Genomic DNA, 26174 nt, shown 5'->3' with positions numbered 1-26174 from the left:
GAGCACATTGTAGAATAGGCTTTTAAAGTCTCTTTTTAAATAAATAGAAACAATGTCTTGACAGCATTAAAGCGAATAACTCCCTGTGACACGCGTGATTACGTTGCGCACAATGGCGAAAGATGTGCTATAATGGAGAGGGCGAAGATCGTGAGAATTTGCTGAAAGCGTTACGAAGATTCTGGTTCGAATCGCATAATTTTGAGGAAATAACATTATAGGAAGATAAAAAGATGTTACTAAACAGCAGTTACGCACATGATGCGCTTTCACGACTTGTAATAGAAGATGTAACGTCGTTCTTATTGCTGTAACACTTATATGTCTCTGTGCACATAATAAAACGGATGTCTTACGTGCAATATTAAAATAATTTATTCAAAAATTTATTATTTTTTAAGTAATTAAGTATTTTTAAGTATTTTTATATAAATTATTATATTTAATTATAAACACAAGGACATAAATAACGTTATATACACGCCAAGTATAATTTGCTTGAAAAACATATTTTGCGAAACATCGTGTACATCGCATTCGTTCGATAACTAGTTAGTTTTGATGCAGGACCTACGGGCAGTCGTGAGGCTCGTTAATTCTTGTAATAACCGTGCAGTTGGATCGGACTTTTTTCTCCGTGCAATCTGTTGTAGATATCCGTTATTCACAAGAAAATATATACAGACATAAAACGTGATTAGAGTATGAAATGTACCGGGAACGATTAATGACGTTCGAGAATAATAAAAGCCATTGTTACGTAATTATTATGTTTTTATCAATAAACAGACATTTTACTCGTGTCGTATATGCGTATCATATGCATTTTATTCTTAAAAAGACACGTGCAAATTACTTGTTTGGTTTGACGTGCATCGTTTATGTTATCTTATAGTCGCATTATGTGCGAATAAATCTTTTTTAATATGTAATTGCATAAGAAACGCGATGTGCATAGATTATCCCGGAATTTTATACACATACATATTCATTAATTATTTCTATATAACAGAATTTTATTTCTTAATGGAAACATTTATACCTTTTATGCACCGTTTATGTGTCTCCAAGAGCTTCACGAACGTCTTCATAGTTTTATTTCGTAATCTCTGTTTTATTGACGATAATTTATTGACTGACACGCGTCTACAACAAAATACATCCTCAAATTAACAAGTCAACAAGATTGAGAGGATCTAAAATTATAGGTTTGCATGTCATAAATAAGTCTATACATGATTGGAAATGCTGCGAGCGAGAGGTTAAACGTAACGCATTACATGTTATTAAAGAATTCGCCAACAGACGGTTTACGTGTTGCAGCAGGAACATAGTGTATCAATTACGTTAATTACCATTGCATATGCGCTGTAATTAAGCGTGTTGCAAATTATTTCGGGCGACACGGAGAATTAGCAATTTCAAAATCACGGTCCAGATTTATAATCCGCATAATAAGCCGTTCATCGAACATTTGGATCTCTGACTAATGAAACTCTGCGCACGGTAAGCAATTAACCAATTTTGCGCTGATAATCGGTTACACAATGCGGAAATTTGTTCATTCAAGGCTGCGAATCGCGAATCACGATAAACGATAACGATGGCAAATCAACGAGAAGGGATTTTAAATTTCCCGACCGTTCTAACGTCGCAGTGCGACCTAGTTTCAATTTAAATTGACGCAATAGTTCGAGCGCATTCCTACTGATTGCCGTGTAGCGGAATGAAGGTTGTACAGATTCGCAATAAGCGAATCTTACATCAAAACAGAGTCCACATGATTTACAGACATTAATCAATTATAAAAAAATAATTCTTTATTAATTCTTTATTAATCTCTAATAAATCTAAAGTGATCAATTAATTAAAAAAAACCATGATTCTTAATAATATATATATTTTGATAATTTTTAATAATTAAAAATAATTAATCTTTTAATTATTTCGTTAATGATTTCATTGACAATGAAATTTTCCTCTAATTAATTAGTCTTTAATAAGTAAAATCTCTAATTATTCAAATCATTAGCTCTGCAATAATTGATCATCCGTTCATTAGTTCTTTAATGAGTCGTTCTCTCATAATCTATTCGCAAGAAAGAGATTGTAAATTTCTTTGCTCCATCTTTCCTGTATATTTACTCTAACAATCTAACGTTTAGAAATTGTTCTCGCAAATTTCTCTTTTAGTTGGCCTTGAATTGCGAATGCAGATAGCTCATTGACTGCACATTTAGTGTAATGTGCTTAGCAGAGAGCAATCTACTTTATACTATGAAACGACACCGAACTGGGCGTTGTCCAAGACAAGGTCTCTCTCTCTCTCTCTCTCTCTCTCTCTCTCTCTCTCTCTCAGAATATGTAATTTAACATCTTAGTGAGAGTTTCGTCGTAATACGACAGAGAAAAAGCAACGGTATAAGTCTCGAGCAGTTTGAGCAATAAGTTGACACCTTAAAAAAGCATGGAAAATTTATGTTTTTATTATGAAAATATTGCACATTCTCTCCTATATTTAAATATAACCAGCAGATGTAATAGCAGTTGTAACAAGTCATTGCGTATGTGCATACATTAAACTCTCAAATCATTTCATAAAATTAACAGTTTGCCGGCGTTTATCAACGTGTAGTAAAATTTCTATAGCTTATGAAACGCATCGTACATTCTGTAGCTAATTTCTGTCGAAACAAAGTCGTGCGGCAATATAATTAATAATCGCTTTACACGTTGCGAGAGTAAAATGCCACGAAATCGGAGAACACATTATGTACTATGTAATACATCACGCTGTCTGTAAATTTCGATCTAGATTTCCAAAGTAATCAATAATCGTAGAGAAAAAGCGATAACAAATGGCATAAGTTTCGCAAACATCTTAACGTTTGGCTATTGTAATGTTATCTCGAAGGTGATATATATTAATATTTTCGCGAACTGACTGTAACGAGTAATTGTTACATTTATTAAATTAATGAAAGTTTGCTACGTTATTGCGAAAAATCTTGCGACCATTGTAGCGAAAGAGCGATTTATCTTTTCAAAAAAACTATTATAAGATATTGATATATTATATCATTGAGATATCATAATCTTTTTAATTTTTACCCTTCTACTCATCGTCCTTTCATCTATTTAATGCTGCAACGCAGATGAAGATTAGATATAAAGATACTTAACGTGCAATGAGAATTCGCGGTATATTATATTTGAATGTCGAAAGAGTTAATGGCGAATCCACGTATGGCAGAAGTGGTTAAACCTGCACGAAGTCTCACGAATTGTCTTATTGCCCCGTTCGTTAAAGAGGCCACCACCCGACAGCACGTACGTAATTAGCTGCAATCATTAGTATCGCCGTGAAAGATATCCGAATGCGGTAAACAAACGACGCAAGTGGAGGGATCGTAATCCGGTGAAACACGCTGCAAAATAATTATCCCGAATCCCGACACGAAAAAATAGATATCGCATGTAGCGCTAACCGCGAAAAACAGTGAATGCAGCGAAGATTTAAGCATCTTCGTTATTGCCGTGTGCGAAATCACGCTAAATGATATACTCGACTAATATTCCTCCATTTAGTACGACCGGCTATATCGACTTTTCCTCGCACGTAATGACCTCTTACCGGTACGAGTCGGATATACTGCGACTAAATCATTTTATATCGATAACCTTTCTGAGATTAATAGATTGATACCTCGTTATACGTATTACATTTCACTAAGATTTTTTGCTTTCTATATTAGAAAATTTAATTTGTTACGAAGTTCCGTGTGTGAAGTTTCTCTCATATAATGAACTGTGATAGATTCTTATACACAGCAAAAATAATAGATTTAAAAATTATAAGATTTAAGAATTATATTTGTTTAGAACTTTTTGCTTCTATTCCGTCGATATTAAATATATTTTTATTTATGAAAATATTCGCCAATATATATAAAAATATTACAAATATTAAAATAAAAAAATAATTTATAATATTATATATTTCCTATTTGAACAATAAATATTATTTATCTTAAGCTGTGTTATAAAATAAATATAAAATAACACTAAAATTAATAGTACTCAAAAAACAAAGAGGATGTAAATAATATTTTAACTTATTTTTGGTAAAGCTTAATCTACAATGCTTCTTGTCTCTTGCTTTTTACCTTATTTCTTTCTTTGCGATCGTTTTATCGACAATTTTATTACGTTTCTTTCCATGTGTTTTTTTCTTATCTCTTTCAGAGTTCCTTTCAACCTTTATCTTGGGAGACAGAAAACTGGGTAAGAGCAAAAAGGCAAGAAGTAAAAAGTGATATAAAGCAAAAAACAGGAAACAATTAAAAGCATATTGTAGACTAAGTTTGTTATCCTAAACGACATTGTTATCCTCAGTTACCGCATTACTGCGAATTCGCATTCTTGAAAAAATTTTTGAAAAAAATTTTGAAAAGAAATATTTTTTAATTTATTGTTTTCTTAATTAACAATTTTTTGCAATAAAATATTGTTTTTGCTTAATTTTATTATTACCAATGGATTTCCAGGAAAACTTTACCCCGAAAAACTATATAAATAAACTACGTTTGCTTTTTTCGTTTCAAAGTTACGTTTCAACATGATGAAAAATGGAAAAGCCAAATTTGCACTAGTGTGGAAATAGTGTGACTATAACTGAAGTGTGGTAACTGAGAGTTAAATAAATTTTACGTGACAAGATTTGTGCACGCGTGCGGAAATTTTTAACGACGTAACTAAAATAAAATGAAGTGACACGTGTCACTCCACGTGTCAGTTCATAGCATCTTGTCAACGAGTAATTTGCGTGTAACATGCATACTTCATGCGATCAACAGATACCGTGATTGACAGATATCACGAGTTTGGCACGCAATCACTAAAGTCGATTCGAACATTCTACTCTTACAGAGTTTAAATAACAACAGATTATTGATCACGTTACTCTTGATCATTGCCGCAGGGATAACCAATCCTAACAGTTATTTGGGCTTAACAAACTCGGACTCGAATTTAGAAATACATTACTGACACTCACATATATTACATATATTTAAATATATTTTTAAAAGCGACTCTACGATAAATATTTGAAGAAAGATACAATTTAATTTAATTTAAGAATAATTATAGAAGAATAGAAATAAGATTTAAATACATATATCCATATTTGACATAAAACCAAATCAAAACTTATTTTTTTATACATATTTTAATTAAAAATATTTTTAGTTACTTAAAACAATTAATCATTTACAAAGTTTGGTTTATTATAATTAGAAGCAAAATAAGCTAGTAGATGCAATTATTAACTGATTAAAAATCGTGTACTTATTATGAAATTATTTCTATTAAGGGAAAAATTGTTCCTTGTTCATAAATACTATAAATACATAAACTATAAATTTGAATTGTTTGTGCATGTCCAATGATCGTCATTAAAAAGTATCAGAAAATGATATATGAGATATCACTGTTTACAAAATAAATAAATCTGAATAATTTCTCAAATCGATTATTTAGTCTTGAGAAATGACTTCTACTTATCGAATGACATTAATAATCAGTGTGTGTCATAATTCAAGTGTACAAAGAATTCTCATGTTGAATATCGCGAATAAATAAGACACCAAGACGTGAGCGTAAATCACGAGCTGATTACGATCTCGTAATCGTTTTAATTTCGATCCTATGTCAAACGGGCATTGTGGGCGAGTTTAAATTTTTTGAGGTCACCGAAGAACGAAGTACTAGTCTCTCTTTCTCTTTGAATATCACTTGCCGTCATTTCCTCGCGGCTATTTCGCGAGAGAATGGCACCTTCCGTCATCTCGGGCAAGGATAAAAAATCAAGGAACGGCTGACAATTGCTGCCACTTCGAAATCTTTTTCATTTTAAACATGTTAAATTAACAGTACACATGTGCGCCTCTCTGTGATCTCGTTTCATTGCGTTTCCGGTAATATTGCGTGATTGCATTTTTTGTTAATTCTTTGCACATAGTTCCTTCTTTTTATATGCGAGCCACTTTTCATTCTCATAATTGACAAGTTCTTTAATGTTGCACAAATTCGATATGGCTTTCCGGTCGATATGGCTTCCCGGAAATTGGCAGTCCCGATATACTCCAATTATTTTTCATGTTTGATGCATATGTATTTATGTGCATGTGCATATAGGTATGCACTATCGCTTAAAAATTTTATCACGTTTTATGTTCTTGCTAACGATCTATTTTTCATCAATTTTAACAATTCGCGATCTATCGTTTTCTCTTCTATTACGAAAAATACTTACAACATAAAATATCTTAGAAATTTGAAGTTCTACTTAATTTTTTTAATTGTTATAATTTTTATTTGAGACGGAATTTGATTATCTCTTTAAATTTGAAAATAGAGCTACCTTATTTTAGAAATATTCAAGTTAGAAAAAAGTAAAACTTATATTTTTTAAATTAAATACATATAATTAGCTCAAATATTTAACCCAATTTGTCAATAACTCAGATCGAGGATCATTTGTTTTGTTCCGGATCTATAACGAAAGCAGATGGAGGATTTAATCAAATGAGATATGGCATTATCCACTCGTTTGATTAAATCCTCCATCTGCTTTCGTTACAGATCCGAACGAAACAAAGAATTTCTAATGCAGAATTATCTGATTATAGGCGCAATCTAATCTCAATGTTACTAGATTGCTAATGAAGTTTCACTACACATGGGACACTTTCGCGAAATCTCTCGTAAAGTGTGTAAGTCAAGTGTCTATTTTCATTTTTACGGTACACAATGCATCTTAATGCGTATCTCAATATACGCACACTTCGAACTATGATATTCTTTTCTCCTGCGCCGTGCTCTCCCTTTCTTCATAGTAAGAGAACGGAGCTTCCGGTATATATGTGGCTTCAATTTCTGAATAATAAACTGAACCCCTCGATTTCTCGATCGACCGTGAACGACCTTATTCTCACGTCTTTCTTTTGTTTGTCATTCTTTCCAGAAATTTGAATTTGAGCTTATTCCTAATATTACTATAGAAAATGGTAAACTATTACCAATATCTTTAAATTATTTTTAAACGATCAGTAACTATAGCGGTCAATATTTTCTAATAATTTTACATAATATTATTAAACTAATATAAAGAGAATAACATAATTATTAATAATATCTCTATTTTATTAATATCTCTATATTCTATACATCTAATGATTTAATGATTAAGAAAAAATTATATTAAAAATAGTATCAATATATTTGCATTGTTTATTTTATTACAATTTATCATACAAATAAATGTTGACCTGCGCGCATACGAAATGATTTTTTAATCGAATTGGAATTATTCGACCAAATCTATTATGTATTATATTATGCAAACATGTTTTATCATGCAGATAAAATACGACACTGCTGTACGCATTTACCCAGGCCCATGTAATGTGAATACGAGGCAGCCAAATATACATACGGATATATTAAGCATATGAGAAAGCTTGGAAAAAGATGCTTTGTCACTGGCAGCTCTTGATATATACAACGAGGCATTGTTTTACGATTCCGGCTTTCTATTATTTGCATCTATGTATTGTTCTTCATCTTGTTCATCGGTCTTCCGCTATTTTAAAGGGTAACAACAAGAATAATGAGATCTATAAATATCACAAAAACCATGTCGTTTGATTAATGACAACCAATTCCATGCAAATTGTTAAAAATGTCAATAACTATTTTATATCAGTAATTTTCCTTTTCCATTATTTTTTTTCAGATTGATGACTAGATTTTCTAATTATGAGTAACTAAATTACAACTACTTTGTTTATTTTCACTTTCATATCTTATTGTAGATTTTTTTTTATATTAAAGGCTAACAAGATTAATGAATTGACACTTTATGCAACCGTCAAGCGTGTATTTATACTATTCAGCTAACTGAAACGTGTTTCTTACTTTAAAAAATTGAGCAGACACTTACACATTTTTCAAAAGCTCCTTGCAAGATAATTTGCCAGAGAATTTTACGTTCTGTTTTTTATTATTAAGAAAGTATCGAATGCACAGTAAGGAACTCACTTGTCTGTCATTTTGATCAAATTTCGATCCTCTTTCTCTATTTTTCAAAATTTATTTTCCTTGGAAGTCTTTTCTCATTTCCTCCCTCGGGATCACCGATCATCATCAAACCATGCGGTTTTTGTAGCTTGGAATCATCATCAATTACTGCAGTTGGTCATTCCTGTCTCGCGAGGGAAAGTACAGTCGCGAATTTCGAGAAACCAACAGACAGACGAGAAGAAGGTGAGCTATAAAGCAAGTACCGTTTCCTAGCAGCAGCCGCTCGCTACCGACGAGGAATTGTAGTTGAAACGATTTCTGTATACCTTCGCGCTCAGTTCTAGAAAGGAAAGTAAACGTTCAGTCCACCTTATTTATGGGAATCGATTTCGTTTGCTCGTGGGATTTGCTTACATATTAAATCTCATGATTTCCGCGACACTAGTGTCCGATGAATACATCTAATATTCGAATAAATGAATAAAAAATGAATGAAAATACTCGTTCGAATACATTTCTTTTTTATTCGTTAAAAAACGAATAAAAATATATTTTTTCGTTCCATTTGAATGAATATTTTTTTAATATGATTACGAATATTTTCATTTCGTATTTACTTTTACTCTGTATTATCTGCACATAGCTATAAGTCTATAGCTTATAAGTCTATAAAAGAAAAGAGAAATTTATAAAAACTATGGTTACGATTACACCGTGCACTTAGTCCGACTTATATGATGGACATTCTATAGATTAAACAAAGACATTTTTATTGAGAATAAATAATATATCTCTCAAGAATAAATAATATATTTAATTCCATAGACCATAAGCGTGTCGCGCTTAAGATATCCTATAAAATATTTATAACATTACTGTCATATAAATTATATCGAAATGTATGGTGCTTTATTAAATATATAGATTTATAAATAAAAAATATCTTTCTAAAATATTTTTTAAAATTTCTAAGTTTCCTTATAAAATCTGAATATTACAATGACAAAATTAAATAAAATTCATTTTTCTTACTTAAAGTCATCAAAGTACTGATTATAATTAAGAGGTATTGCTTATTGGAACTTTCTTTTTTAGTTTATATTTTATTTGAATGAATATGAATACTCGCTAAATATTTATAGTTTTTTTGAGAATAAATATTTTTTGAAAACTCAAAATTTTGAATGAATATATGATTACATTTTTTTTTACGTGAAAATTTTGAATAAATATAATTTGGAGTTCAATTACAAATTTTTATATTCATCGGACATACTACGCGACACGATCGGTGCATTTTGCACTTTGGCGGAATTCTGAAGATAAAATGCTCGTCCCGAGAGATGCACAATCTCATCGACTTATTTATAGTGAAATACTCTGTGATCGTGTAAAGATACTGCCTTTTCTTATCTTAAAGAAAGAATTGCATTATCTTTGAGTAAAGCATTATACGATTTGAGTAAAAAGCAGAGTCGTGTAGAGAGAATAAAAATGTTCAAAGCGATTTATATCTTGTTTATGCCATTAACATATTATAAAATAAAATAATTTGTACAAGAATATTATAATTTAAAATTAGTTACAAGTTACTTTTTATATTAACTTTCTGAGATATTCACATCTTTTGCGCAAAATTGTCACAATCAATATTTGTTTTATGAGACATTTCACTTTGAGATACATGCTACAGAGATATCTTTGAAGAGTTGATGCAATCTGGCATTGCAATCTTGCGTTTTCTGCACCGTAATAGATGTCGATGTGACCACACGTTAGCGTGCACATTTCAACGTCAGATAAAATAAGTCAGATAACGTACAATCAATCTTCAGTGATACGTCCTTTGAACGAGACATTTTTCTTTCCGTTTGAAATTAAAATCTGGGAGCGGCTACTGGAATGCCAATCGTAATCAAATACTAATTCTTCTCGTCTCATCAGGTTGCATGTATCAAGTGTGATTCGTCATAAATTTCAAGCAAATTTGCTGGACGTTATAATATGTTAATTGATGCTATTATATGGAACAAATTAATCATTACGCTATGCGTGATTATTGTAGTGGCCGGATGTATTACTGTCAAATGTAGTTATCTCTTTTAACGATCATGTCAATCTATGGGTTTCCTATGGAGAAATTTTAAGATTTTTGCTCTAGATATTATTGCAGTATTCTTATATTAAACATCAAAATATATTTGCGCATTTTATTAAATAAATTTTTTAAAGAGAAATCTTTACAAGAAATAGTATAATTTTCTTTATAAAATTAATCCACATTTTTTTTCAAAGTTTCGATATTTATCAAAGATCAAAGACTTAAATATTAAAAGATTTCTTGTAATTACTATTTTCAATTTTGGTATAGTTATGATTATGTTTAATTAAAAATTGTAAAATTTTACATTATTATTATAATAATTACATCTCTTTGCATTTTTTCAAATTAATGCACTCTTTTTTTTCTCAATATTTATATTACCTAAAAAATTTTTGATAATTCCTTGAAGAATAGATTCTACACATAATGTGTTTATAATGATTAATGTATAAAATGATCCTGATCTCGTCATTAGCGGAACTTGAAATGATTTACTGCAAAGTTAAACCTTAAAACAGTATAAAACACATATTCATTCGGTGCTTAATTTCTCTTTTACGACTTTGTTTCAGAATTACAAGAATCAGCGCGTTGATTAAAAATCGAATCGATTTTAAAATATACAGTTAAATAGTTCTGTCGGTTGTAACGGATGGATCGTAAGCTCATAGAAATCGCGAGAACACGCATTCTTATATGCCTCACCGATATTACTAGCACTACACGAGTTAGATTCGAGAATGTCTGACACGCGCGGAAAAATAAATTGTACCGAAGTGTCGTGATTAGCAGCAGAAGCCTGGCTTTCAATGACCGTACAAATGTAATTGCTCGTTTCGAAAGAAATTCAATTAGAAGTAATTAATTTAAGTGGCAATTTTTCGCGATGTCACTCTTACAGAAATCTAGTATTAGCTCTAATCTAATACTGATAGACATTAATAATTAATATTCATTTTAAGTACTACAAGTATTCAATATTATAAGTATCAAAAGCATTGTTATTTAGTACTTTTAATACTTCAAATAAGTGATTAATTATTTCTTTTAATACATTGGCTAGCATTAAATTTTTATAGGATGACTTTAATTAAAATTATAATATTTACTTCTCATTTTAAAATATATAGATTTCTTTTTGCCTTCATCAATGCGATTCCGATATTAGCTAATACATACAAGTTCATTGTGCACATTATGCGACCGTATTAATATTTCTATATTGCTAAATTACATCATGATCTCAGTTTCAGTTTATTATGATTTCAGTTTATTATGATTGAATTTCCGCGATCTATCATAAATCAGGAATACATTTTTTTAGATTAAACATTTTCATTAAGCATATAGTTAAATTCTCGCAAGCGCAAAGCATGACGAGCATTACTGTGGCAGGACGTGGAAATAATTAATCGCGCACACAATGAAAAATAATTGTGTGGCTTTCTTGGTGAACTGATTTGCTCCATCGTCGCGTTCTTAATATAGATTTCAATATGAATATAGTTTAAATAATATAAAACTTGGTATTTAAAATAATAAGTTCAAAAATATAAAAAATAGTAAAATAAATATCAATCGCGAAATTTAAAAATTAGATTGAAGTCACAAAGCTATAAAAGTAATCATAGTCACATTAGTAATATTTATGTATTTTTCAAAACAAAATGGTTGAATTATTTGAGTAACAATCATAATTGAAAATTAAAGTTAATTTTTACTCGTTAAATGTCTTTAATATAAATTATAATTAATATTAGTAAATAATTTAAAATTATAATTAAAATTTGTTTTATCAAATAGCTATACAATTATAAAGAAATTTATATTATAACGAAAGTTTAACATAATTTAAAGTTTAACTTGAAGTATATACGTTTCTTGTATCTACATAAAAGTAATTGATAATTCTATAAATAACATTAGTCTATTTTACATAGAATTTATTTACATTTTATAATATATCTAATTAAGTTCTGTCTTTGTTGTCTATGTGTCTCATACTTTATATTTTATTTTTAAAAAGTATGAACGTTATTTATAAAATTGTTTAATCATTGTTATTACTATTCAGCTCTGTCATTCAAAGCATATCGCGAAATCGACGCACATATGCGTGCGGCAATATAAAAAGAAAGCGGAATCGCTTTCGAACGGTATAGGAAAAGCGATTTAAAGTACCATGGACTCGCCATGGCTCCCTAGTAACGTGCTGTACGGTCTGGGAATGAATATTGGTGAAAGTCTCGTCGAATGGAATAAAAAGTATGCTGATCTATTTACATATCATTGGTTCTGCAAGATTGTATGCATTACGTAACGAATAAACAAGCTACGCTAATGCAGATTATCCGCAAGGAATCTAAGAGGAAAGGTACGGTATTGGCCGCATTAGTAGTAATGAATGCAATCGATAGAACTGCATCATGAAGACGATAATTTTATTCAAAAAGAAATCCTTTCCTCTCAAAGGATTTTCCAGTTTTTATATACATATAAATAAACATATTATATTTATCGTAAGACATAGAAGAAAAAACATTTGCATGCGTATTGAAAGAATAACTTAATGAATTGAAAAATTTAGGTAGTTAACAACTTCATAGATATGCTTTTTATGGCTCGCCGTTTATTGCACAAACAACGATTCTAAACCACATCGACGATTAGATGTAAATCGTCGTTATAAATCGTTAGGCGACTTGCGCGAGCGTGATACGTAAAAGCGTCCATTATGTGAGGAAATGACTATTGCGGAATAAAACACATGCATTAAATATTTTGCCATATAGGCGCTAACGAAAGTTTACTTTTAATTTAAGGAGGGAAATTCTTCTACGCGCGCAAAACGTTACATAAAGTGAGTATTGCAAGTGTAACGTGTCTCTTGCACGATGAATTTAACGCGTAGTAACATTTTATAAGAATTTCACTATTGCGCAAAATATACGAAATGTATCGCGTGACACGCGTGAAATGTATCACGCGATGTGCAATTACATTTTTCTCCCAACGAAACGTAAATGGGAAACAATGGGATTATGTCGATGGCATATCTTCGCGATTTTCATCAAAGTGAGAATATAGACTATACTCATATTTACACTAAGATATATATTTACACAGCTAAAAGCTCTTATAAAATAATAATTATTTGACTACATATGCATGGTTCAACCAGTTTCTAAATGTCACGATAATTCCAGTTCGTGCAGCTGCATAGGATATGCCAACAGGAAAGTCAACTGTATATACATAGTTCTGTGATAAAAAAAATTATAGATATTATAATATTATATATATCCAAAATGATGAAACTGCTTGTGAGGAGACGATATATTTTTATATTTTCAATCAATTAATATAATGTACGATAGTATTTTTTCGGCATTGCTTGATAAAAGATTCTCTGTGCTTTTATTCCTCAGCATAGAATTTACTAACTCTAGATAAAATATAAAGTATCTTTCTTTTTTCTTCGTTTGCACCACTTATACATATACTAAAAACCATGTCTGTCTAAATCTTGCACATAAATCAATGAATCTACAGATTTCATTAAAAGTGAATGTTGTTTTACTGCGATGAAAATAGAAAATCACGTACGAAGTCTGAAGGCTGTCGCGATCAATTCTAATAGATAAAGTATAAAGTAGTCTGTATTGAATTAATTAACTCTAAATTAATAAATTTACTAAAAGTTACGCATCCCTGATTTCGAGCGTAAATTCAACAACAGTTTTACTGTAAATAATTCTGCTTGAGCATGCCGCATCTATGGAAGCTGTGTTACGTGAAACAATGCGCTTTTGCATTCGCTGGAAGTTACTCTTAAGCGCGGTGAATTCCGTTGTGCTTTTCGCTATGTATGCTAGACCACAAGCGACGTACTATGGTGAACGAGAGAAAGATTTCCCCTTGGAACATAAATCACGAGCAGAATACTCCGTGCGATGCTATAGACTACTCTCTATAGCAAGTACATAAATGTTCGACCGATATATATGACCACTAGAAGATTACCTGCTGCACTTAAGCACAGATTTATTATCTGAAACTTGTACAATAATCGTTACCGTGAGCAGTTTTCACGATATAAAGGCATATAAGTTAGTAGGAAACCTATTAATCCGTCCCATTTCAGTTTATTCAGAATAGTACGGTAAATTTTGTAAATTAATTTGTTACGTACTTCCTGAATGGATATTTACAAATATGAATCTTTACAGACTTGAATGTTTATTACTTAAAATTATGCGATTATTGCTACAGACATTGAGCCATTTCTATGGAACTTTCTATTAAATTTTTACGTTAATTTTAATGCATAGTTTTAAATGGTATAATTTGTTACAAAGAGAGCAAATTACATTAACTTCATTATATATAACTAAATTATGTACGTGATAAATCATATGGGACAGAATAATGCATAATTTATTTTCATATGCTATTATTGCTCTTCTTTTAACGATAAATGTAGCATACTTTAATAATTAACAGGTAAACATGTAATAATGTGCACACATGCGCATTAATCATACTACTTCCGTGAAAACTTTTGTCTGACTCGAAGTAAGGTTTCTCTACTTATCGATTCTTTATAATGAAAAATCAAGTGAAAAATTCACATTCTATTTGTTTCAGGAGCATTTCTTCTTAATGCTGGAGTACCTTAAGTATAAAAATAATAATATAAAAAACAATTATAGAAATAATAAACATAAATGTGATAATAGAGAATGCCAATAATTGATCAAAGTTAGATGTTATGAATATACAATATATATTCTTCATTTAAATTTAATTATTTCTGATGTGACTGTGCGCCGAAATGTTCGGACTTTAAACACGAAAATCGATCTGAGACACTAACAATATAAATATAAGTAGAAATAATAAAGTTGAAATACTCGATTAAATAACTAGAAAAGAAATATAATGTATAGTTAAAATTCCTGTATTTATACAATTATTAAAAAAAATCATACACTGAATAATTGTGCTTACAAGCATAAAGATGCAATTTAATTATTTCTACACTTACGTGTAACACGTCATATCACGTGTGCACTTGCAAAGGTTGAGTTGCTGACATGCCAAATCGTGACCATTGAGACTCCGTCTATCCCGAATGCCTAAGCGTGTGCACTTCTATTACAGCATTCTATGCCACGCATTGCTTTACTGTGCATGGAAATAGCTCGCATGGTGTACTTGGTGTTATTGACGGCACGAGACAGTAGCTTTCATATGGTAATATTGGTTAGATCTAACAATAGACCTGAGTTAACAACGTTATCATATACATCTCTCGTTAAGATAAAACGATAGTTAAAAAATTTGACATGTACAAAGATTTGTCATATAATATGTTTGAAAAATGATCATTTGTTGAAGATATCTCAATATGTCAAATATAAAAATGATCATTTATTAAATCTGAATCAAAAATACATTCTCTAAATTTTTTTGAAATGAAATTTTTACTGCAAGAGAGAAAATGTAACCATTTTTGGAGACAATTTTTAACAATTTTCACTCATTTTCAAGAAGTGAAATATTTTCACTCTTTTTTTTCCAAAAATGGCTATATTTTCACTCTCTTGGAATGAGATTTCACTCCAAGAAATTGAGAGAGTAAAATATATAGCACAATATATGAATAAGATAACAATAATTGGTCAGACTTTGGATAATTTCATTTAATATATTATTTATAATATATCATGTATTTTGATATATTTTAAACTATATTTTTATTTGTAAACTTTTGAATTTTACTTTTGAAATTTTTTTTATATTACACAATACATGTAAAATTATAAATAAAATTCTTTATTCTAAATTATTTAAAGTTTAAGATTTTTAAATATGAATAGATAATATTTCTTTGTAAATACATTTTATAATTTTGTTAAATTCAAATTTTTAGTTATCAAATCTATTATTATACGGTACGATGGTATTTAAGTCTTAGCAAAAGAAAATCAATTTTGGTCATCAAGGAATGTATAGTTAAAGAAATAATTCCTGAATACTTTATGTATCAAAAACATAACGCGAATGTATAATTACGTGTCGAATGTGCAAAAAGATCCGTTCAACAAACAGGAAATTATGTAAGTTAGATAATGACTGTGTTAGTTTCGCCCACGCAGAATAAAACATTTATGAAATGTCGCAAGACATTTTACTTGATATTTTATTTTACTCGCATACATATCGAAAATCATATGGTGATTCGCAAAAAAAAAAACGAAAGTATACGATCAAAAGTTTTGGAATTATAGTGCTTCGTTGTACATTCAGTGGGAAAACACTTTCACGTGATTACATGTTGCCGAGAAACGCATTTTCACGTGTCACACAGAAATGATTTTATTTCTGTATTCAATTTGCGGGGCCTAATGTCACTATAATTCCACTATCTGCGTATCTAAGAAAAAGCGCACGTTTATTATGGTAAATTAGTAAATTAGATCATATTTTCTCCTCTTAATAAAACTCTTATCTCGCACGAGCGTTTCACGTAATACTTTTTTCATAATTCTCCAATTTGTATCTCATTATTTAAAATACTTTATATTTTCATAAAAATATACGCTCCAAAAACACGCAAACGATTATTATAATTACAAGGTAGAAGAAATATTGCTTTATATTTTGAATTGAATTGAATCAATTTGATACAATTGAATTGTTACTCAACTATTAACAGACAGATTTTTTCAAATACTTTTAATGTTAAATATGCTAATAAACGAACAATCAGTAATATTTCTTTTATCATAGCATGCATCAATGTTTTGAATTTAATTATTTTGAAAACTACTTTTATGAAGAATATGAAGATAAATTATGACATCTGATGTATATTTGATATGCATAATTAGTTATTCTGTGTAGATTTTTGTTGTAAAGTCTGTATAGATATTTATATATATAAAAAAGAGTGATTATACTTATATTTTATTAGTTATTATAATATTTATATCAAACTCGCGTTTTTTCCGCAGTTATAAATTTTTTTACACATTTAATGTTGACATTCTCTTTTTAATACACAATTTAGGATACTCAATAAACTATACATTAGATATATTAAAATTATATGAATTTTCAGCTTGATTATTTCTCGACATAAATTATAAAATAAAAATTGTAGAATAATTAAAAATAATAAAGTATTCGTAACAGAATTCACTTTAAATTAGTTTAGATAAAAGGAATTGTGAAAACATTGTACACAGGGAAGTAATAAATAATTTTAAATTGATTTTTAACAGAACATTTTTTAAAAGAACATTTCAACTTGTTTTATTATATATTACATGATTTATCCGTTTATGTTAATAGCGATTTCTTAAATAAAAAGCAAGCATGGAAGTGTAAATAATACTCGCTTTGCGATAAAGATTAAATTTCTTGTCAGCAAATAGAGTGTGAAAATACATGTCGAAACTATCGGCACAGCTGCAATAAATAGACATAATTTGCTTATATTACCTTTTGGTTTATGAAACTATAGTATATTCGATTTCTAATTGTCATTTAAATATTTGACGGATAATGAATTTGTTGAAAACAGCGTCCGCGCGCGCGCGTTTCATTCTTCGTAGTCAGGAAGTTATTAAAACTTGATAGAAATCCCACATTTAACAAACTTTACATTACAGCAACTTTACGCGAACAAAGAATCATTTGATTTGCGAAACTATAATTTTAATTTTCATTGTAATGAAATGATGTACAGTTTTCTTTTATGCTTACAATCGTTTTGCATTCCTCCATAGCATTAACATCGATTTCTTTTAATTGAAGTTTCTTCATCATTTATAATTTTTTTTACTACATTCTATGCCATATATTTTATAAAAGAACTATTATGATAATAAAAAATAAAATTAATGAAAAACAATAATATAACAAATGACTTCGTATTAAAAAGTTATTCAAAATTCAAATAAGAGGATACACTTAATTTATTACTCCATATATTATTATGATTTATTTATATCTCTGAGATGGAATATGTAACGTAAACTTGTATGTTATATGCGCATATCGATAAAAATGAGATATATATATAAATTATAAATATCTATTTCTAGTATATAAATTAAAATTTTTATCTTGTTAATAGATATATACTACGCAAATATAATTATACGTATAATGTAATATGGTTTTAATTTATATTAACATTATATGTAGTTAAGCGTAGATTAAATTAATTACATATTACATCTTTACCTCTTTGTTTTGATAAAGGAAATCTTGCCGATTAGAAATAGAGTTGTTATTTACGTCAAGCGAAATTAGATTATTCCGCAGCAACAATGTAGAGCATGTTTTTGAGAAAGAAATTTATTATATTCGATCAACTTGTAATGAAATATGTTTTCCTGTTACATATATATTATTATTTTTATATTGTAAAATGCCATAAAGTATTGTACAAATATGATTCATATTGCATTATACTCTACAATATTGATTTGTTATTTCAAATAAGTTATTTAATTTTATATCCTGTTGTGGCAGGAGTTTTTTCTACTCGATAATGCGCAATAGCAATTAATTGTGATTAATTCCGATACATAGTTTTATTTATAAAGAGAAAATTGCGTGCAAAAACTGAATTATATTCCAGGGCATAAAATGGATCATTCTTAATCTTTATACATATCGGATAATGTTAAGTCTTATGTTAATATATGTTTTCAAATAACACTTAGCAGTTACCATATTTCTTGATTTAAAGTATAATAATGATACTTATTATTATTATAGTTTAAAAGAAAAACCGAGAACTATCAGTAATTTTCACTAAGAAAAATAAAAGATAATAATATTAAGAAGTACATTTTCTTAAGGCATTCGCAGATCACATAACTCATATTCTCTCTTGCGCAAGAGTCACAACGCGAGAACCTAAAACGTGAGATGATCGAAAAAAAAGTAAGAGTTCTTACGTCATAACTCGTAACGTGCGTATTCGCCGATTTCGTGAACAAAGCATACTAATTACGTGCTATAATTTTGGTAATAGTTATGCATGCCGCGTGCCGAATCATAATATCGCGTGCTGATGGACAGCCATTACTGAATGATTCTCGAGCATAATTTACGCGTTCCGGTGTTAACGCGATTGCAAGGCCGACCCGCCGGATCATTACTTGAACCTGTTTCACACTCGCCTTTATCCACCGGCTGTATTCCGTACTTTTGCCTTTCAGCAGAAAACTAAAATGATCCGGTGACCATCAGGAGCGAAACTGCGCCCTGTAAACGTGACACTTAACTCTAATAACTTAAACGCGTCACAACGCTCGACAATCGCGCTGGTCGGCATGTGGATGAAAATCGAATGCATAATATAAAGTTGCGAAAATTGGAAGTAAAATATAATCTGTAATCTAGTATTAAACTGTCAATAATAATTGTGTTTGAAAGATATTACATAATTTCGATATTCTCTTTCTCTCTTTCTCTCTCTCTCTCTCTCATTCTGTTGGCATAATGAATTAAATAAATTACAATTATGACATGCAGTTATCAATATTTATTGTGAAATTGTGAAAAAATATTCTATAGGAAAAAAATTATTTAAATCAATTAGAGTTGATAAATAGAGGAAGGTCATCGATATCAACATACTATCTTGTTTTTAGACATTATTTCTTAAACAAAAACTAAAAATAAAACTTTAGAAACATAAATACAAACTCAAAAGTGTCTATTATTAAATAATATAGCAATTTCTATAATACTGTTTGAAATTTTGCAATAATTATCTTTTTTCGTAAGAAAAAATAAGGAATAATTTCGTAAGCAAAAATAAGCTGATAAATGAACTTCAAAATTGACATAATAGGCAGTAATGCCACTTTTCTTATTCTTTTTCTTTCATAGACTAATAACTAATTCAACAGTTACTTTTACAGTTACATTACATTTTGAACTTATTTGTCAATTTAATGTGTTAATTAAAATCTAATTAAAACTACGGTCCATTTAATGCTATAAATGCTTCGAAGTATTTTTTGATTGGTCAATAAATTGTAAACATAACTTTTTTTATAGCTCTAATAGCATTAAGTGGACCGTAGTCTTAATTAGATTTTAACCAACATATTAAATTGACAAATAAGTTTAAAATGTAAAGTAACTGTAAAAGTAACTGTTGAATTAGTTATTGGAAGAAATCTGTAACTAAGTAAGTGTAATTAATAGCGAATTCGGCAGTCCGCAGTAGTGCGTACTGAATACGGTCTTGTAAAAAAGTGATGAAAGATACAAGATATAAATCAATATTTTGAATTTCAAATTATATGCGAATTATGTTATTCTAAATTCATTTTTAAGAACAAGAAAAGTTTTTATTCGAGAAGAGCGATACAAATTAAATTCAAATACTTCCCAAAGAAAAATAGCAAGTGGAAAAATGATACAAATAGAAGTAGTTTATAAAGATAATTTAACCATAACAAAATTAATGTCTTAACATTATTTCTAGAGAACTTGAAATAAACAGTTAGTGATAAGCTTTAAGTTAATTCATGTTTAATACCGCTATTATAAATAATTAATTTCAAAATACGAATTCTCTGTCTCTTCTCTCTTAAATAATTTTATAGTTTTTTTGATTTTTCTTGTGTCATTTTTCTTATAGAGTATACGATGTTTTGAAAAAATACAGAATTGTTCTTAGATTTAGAAAGGGGAACAAATGTTATCAGATTATATGATATAATATTATATTACCATGCGATTTATTTACCGGACGTTTTATTATTCTCTCTTTTTATAAAAATGCCATTGACGTCATTGCAATGATAAACATTGTGTACTAACAACATTTCTCCTTAACGGATTACAACCAGCACTCGAATTGGCAGGCGTGTACTCGTTACGGTTCGCGATTACCGTTATTGTTGTTGCAAGATTAAAATGATTCGCGAAGAAGGAAATTGCTTCTTCGTGCAGAAAAGCCGACACACGCGAAGGGTATCGGAATTTTGCATACGTTATTTGGTGCGCTGCATAAACTTCGCCGCCGTTCTATTTCCAACATCACGTAATAACAACTTTCTTATACCAGAAACCTAGGGTGATAAAAAAGAAATACTAGGGTGATAAAAAACGGACAGGAATGATACATTGTTAATACTTACACGATAGACATTTAATGTATGTTTCATTTCTTCTTGCAAAGTATCGCAAATGTAACGTAAAAAAACTTAATACAAAATTACGATAAATATTTGAATCGAATCGAGAAAATTCAATTATTACACATAACATATACACAAAAAATTTTGAGAGGACGCTTTCTGACAAATAACTTTTTACAAATGACATATAGTATGTCTCCTTTTGCGCTATAAAACTTTTACAAATCTCATGTTGTATCTCATTCTTTATCTTTTGTGCCGCGACATTCGTTAAGTCCGGCTTTCTTCTCAACATACATCTGCATTTTAAATTAACATATCCAAGACAGTTATTCGGTAATTTTATGGTTGTACCATAATGGTTGTATCCCTTTTCCTTCACACATTTTCCAGGAAGAGCCTTTCACTGAAGGCTAATAATCTTCTTATTGCGAGTCTGAGGATTGAGAGCATTTTTCGATCTTATTGTAGCCGAGAATATGGACGATAATAAGCATGGAAAAAAATTATTTGAACATATTCAAAGATCATCTCGGCGAAGATGAACATATATATTTTCACTGTGATATGATTAACTCGAATATCAAACTTTAAAATTTTAATTACGCTGTATAACACTTATGTATTTTAAATTTTATATATTATATATATATATATATATATATATATATAATCTTTATATTGAATAATTATATTAAAAATATGTTATATTAAAAAAATATTATTATTATTATTGTTGTTGTTATTATAGATACTATACTTACTAATAAGCCATTAAGTCGTAAGAAATGAACCAATCACAGTCGAATGTGAGAAGAATAATTGACTATAATTGGTCAATTTCTAACGGTTTAAGACTTAAAGCTTAGCTAATGACTTATTGTAGAAAACTCTTTCTCTCTCTCTCTCTCTCTCTCTCTCTCTCTCTCTCTCTCTCTCATTAGATATTTATCAGTATTTAGTGATTAGTATTGATAAGCACAATATATTCTTTGCGAGGATAAATATATATCAAGAAAGATAAAAAGAAGAAAAAAAGAATAAAAAGATTATTAGAAGTTATCTGAGATTGTAAATGCAAATATACACGTATTGATCCTAATTTACTCATGAATATGCACATGCTTTATTAGTTGTCTGATAGTCTTATTTACTTTTTTTTTTTAGCAAATGTCGAACGTAGTAAGAACACTTAACATTGTACATGTCACCGGCGCTTTACATATAAGCAATGTAATTGTTGCCAATTACGCAGGAGATTTCTTAAGCATGCTAAAGAAACGAGAAGAAACTTGTCGATCGACGAACTTACACCGTACATGGTTAGATGGACATGATCTGAATCATTAATCAATATCCTTAATTTGTAGTGGTGCATCTGATGTAACTCGAATTGCATATATTGATTTACGCTGAGTAATCCGTCTCAATCGGAAACTCACGTAAACTCGCTTCAGGATTAATGCAGTGGCAAGTGATATGTGTATAGTAATATATCTGTGTATAGTAATATCTTACGTGAGATAATTAATGTCATTGTAATGATATATACAAATTTTTCAATGTCCCACATTCTTTTTCTATTTTTTTATATTCTTATGGAATATTTTTGAAGATTAAATGATGAAATTTGAAAGCAACACCAAGAGAAGTCTCGAAACAACCCTCATGTAAGTTTTTAAGTGATATATCCTTCATGAATTTCATAATATGTCCTTAGGCAAAAATGAGGCCACTAAAATATGATGTACATGGTTGTTTATTAAACGACACTTACTGGCGAAAAATTGGTGTCAAGACAATGAAAGTGAGATTTTTTGGTGAAAGTATGCGAAATGAAATATCGCGGTCTACTTCACTAGATCAGGACAGGATGTGACATTCCGCTTTTGGCTTTCGTTTTTTCAAATTATGCAGTCGCAATGGACAATGTATGCTGCTGAGTGGTTACCGGAAAGATCAGAGAGCGGACTTGTACTGACTTTCTTTTATTTACGTTTCATTGTCATTACATATTTGACAATCCAGGTTAGAATACCTAATTCTTTTCGACAACTTTTTCTCTCTGCGAGTATTACGGTTTTACAAAAATATCTAAAAATTTAAGTAGACACAGATCTGAAAATAATTTTGTTCATTTGAAAATAATCAAAATAATTACATTAATAAGGAAATTCAAAGAAAGCATCATAAATATTGCTGCAAAAAGTTTTAACATTCTAGTAACAAGCTTGAGCGACTTACATAATTACTTTGATAAATTCAATGAGACTATTATTTAGCTAAATTTTCAAATTTTTTCAGCAAGACGTTCTTTCCGTGTATATATTTAGGAGTTTCTTACATAAATATATAATTAAAGTTGTTAATATAAATTCCGACGTTATTCCCAATTAAACAATTTTCGTATATAATTTTTCAATTCTTAATTAGAGGCTATTTGGTATCATAATTTTTAGATATGTGTGGAGTATAATGACATTTTTGCTATCATTATAGGTGTATTAAAATTTAACATAACCAAGTGTGTTACACGTGACATTTAGCAACGTGTGAAAGTGTATTTACTATTATACACAGACAAAGTTGTATTATTGTTCTGGCACTAACTTTGATTCTAACTACACCTGTTCCGGATTTACCACTTTCCGTTTGCGCTTTCATAAGAAACGTTCTTCATTATTATCTTGCTATCTTAGTCATGTACCTCACATACATATTGTATGTGTATTTGAATGTGTTCATACAATCGTAAAATCTCGTTCTCTTACAGCATCGTTTAGCTACGTGTCCATGCTATAAAATGCATTAAATATAACTTGTAAAAGCTATAAATCAATCGATTATGTATTTTTAATTAATTTAATTTGATTATTCAATCGATGCAATGAGATAGACGCGTATATTTTTTATAAGGATTAAAAAATTCTAAACGTTACAATTTCTTTTGCAGCAAATATTTGCATATGGCAATCAATTATTGTTCTCTCTTTGTATATATGTAAATATATATATTTATTCTGCAAAAAAAATACATGTAATAATAATATTGATAAGTTTATGAAATTTTACGTAAAGCATTTTTCTCTATTTGTCTAAAAGTCAAGTATATGATAATATTATGTCAAAGTTTAATTTTTACATTTTTTTGCGAAATTGTAAAAGGTATCATTAGCTCGTATCCACCTATTTCTAAGAAAAATTTCTGATATATACGATTAAAAAATCAAAAGTAACCGAGTATAAGCACAGCATAGTACAAAGTATGAGTTGACTGAATAATCATATAGGATATCGATTTAATGGAAAACGACAGTGTATCGAGCTTAGAGGTTCATATGAGTCTTGCACGTATGTGTAAGGGCGCTCACGCAAACTGACCAGGTAACATTTCGTCACAGTCGATGTGTGCAATAAATCGTATCCTTCGCGACAAGGACATGCTGCATAGCAGTTATTACGTGAGCTGTGGGAGATAAATTAAAGATCGAAGCAAAGGGAAACAAGTGCGTGGGTTGCTTTATTGCGGAAGGGTTAAAGTAAATTTACACGGTTTATTTTTATTTGTTATTCATTGCTGATCGAATGAAAGGGAATGTATTATTGTATTAAAGAATTGCTCTAAAAAATTTGCCATTTGTGTTGTGATACGATAAAAGGAAATGCCATTCTTTAGTTATTTAAATAAAGGACAAGCATTACTTAATTTGAACATTTAAATCTGAATTAGACACTTGTCATCATAAGTACAGAGTTATTTTTAAAGAGCATGACTGAATAATTTTCGCTAACATTGAAATAAAATTTGCTTCCAAATGTGATTTGCGACCATATACCACTAGATAAATAAATCTTTGATTTTGGATTAATTTTTTGATAAAAGTTTGCAACATAATGTAAAAAATAACGTAACAAATGCAAACTTACAAGCAATGCTTGGTTTGAAAGTTCAAATCTGAATGAAATTTTTTTGTGAGTACAGTATCATAGCATGTACAGTTTTTTTTGCTAACATCGAAGTAAAATTTGTTTTAAGTAATTCACGACCATGTTCGCCAAGAGCGGAGCTGTGTAAGTTTGCCTTTACGATCGAGAGATGAACATCCGTGAAGCGCGCCTACCGGATCGATTTTGCGGTTCGTGCGTTGTATTTCGCGGTGAGCTCCTTAATTATTGTCCCGCGTTATACGCATTAAATCGGCCGGAAAGAAAAAGGGAAAGAAAAAAACCACACATTGTTTTCGCGGGGACTTTCTCTCAGCAGATCTCACGAATCATGCGCACCTACCGAATCGGTGAAGGAAGTGCGTCCAAACTTATCACGACCGACCGCTTACGATTGCAATTATGATAACCGCGCGTTGGCAGCGGGAAAATGAGATTCGTAATATCAATCAGATATTAATATCTGCCTCGCAGGTGTCGAAGTCATACCTCGGATTTGATGAGGAAAAATGACATGTGACCCCGCGAGAAGATAAGATCGCGCGCAAGGAAAGTTGCGTTTCCTGCTTTTTAAGAGAGCTCGTTAACCGAGGTTTAACTGTCGTGTTCGTTGAAGGCGCATAACGCATATTAAAACTACCTGCGTTAACTGGTTGAACCGTCGGCCGTTAAATCTACTTTTACATCTCGCGTGCAATGACAACCACTCACGATTTACGTATCGCGGTCTGTCCAACGTTCGCAGATTGTTACGGCGTTGCAAAGCGTGTCCTATACGGTGGGTGAAAGCGATCGACCTGAGAGACATTATTTAATATCCTAAGTCGTGCGTATATGTTGCGGAAAAAAAGGGTACAACT

The 26174-nt window shown here is 30.0% G+C and overlaps 1 long non-coding RNA gene across 1 annotated transcript; it reads right to left on the bottom strand.

Moving 5' to 3' along the window:
* Positions 1-6508: 6508 nt before the first annotated feature.
* Positions 6509-20613, bottom strand: LOC147907547 (uncharacterized). Its single transcript, XR_015547156.1, has 3 exons — positions 15237-20613; positions 8104-8425; positions 6509-7645 (listed from the first exon to the last, which is right to left on the bottom strand). It is a non-coding gene; the product is annotated as an uncharacterized LOC147907547 (long non-coding RNA).
* Positions 20614-26174: the final 5561 nt, after the last annotated feature.

This window comes from Acromyrmex echinatior, chromosome 13, assembly GCF_024713525.1.
Source record: "Acromyrmex echinatior isolate Ae372 chromosome 13, ASM2471352v2, whole genome shotgun sequence".
Lineage (NCBI taxonomy): Eukaryota > Metazoa > Arthropoda > Insecta > Hymenoptera > Formicidae > Acromyrmex > Acromyrmex echinatior.
This window is presented reverse-complemented; position numbering and strand designations above follow the sequence as displayed.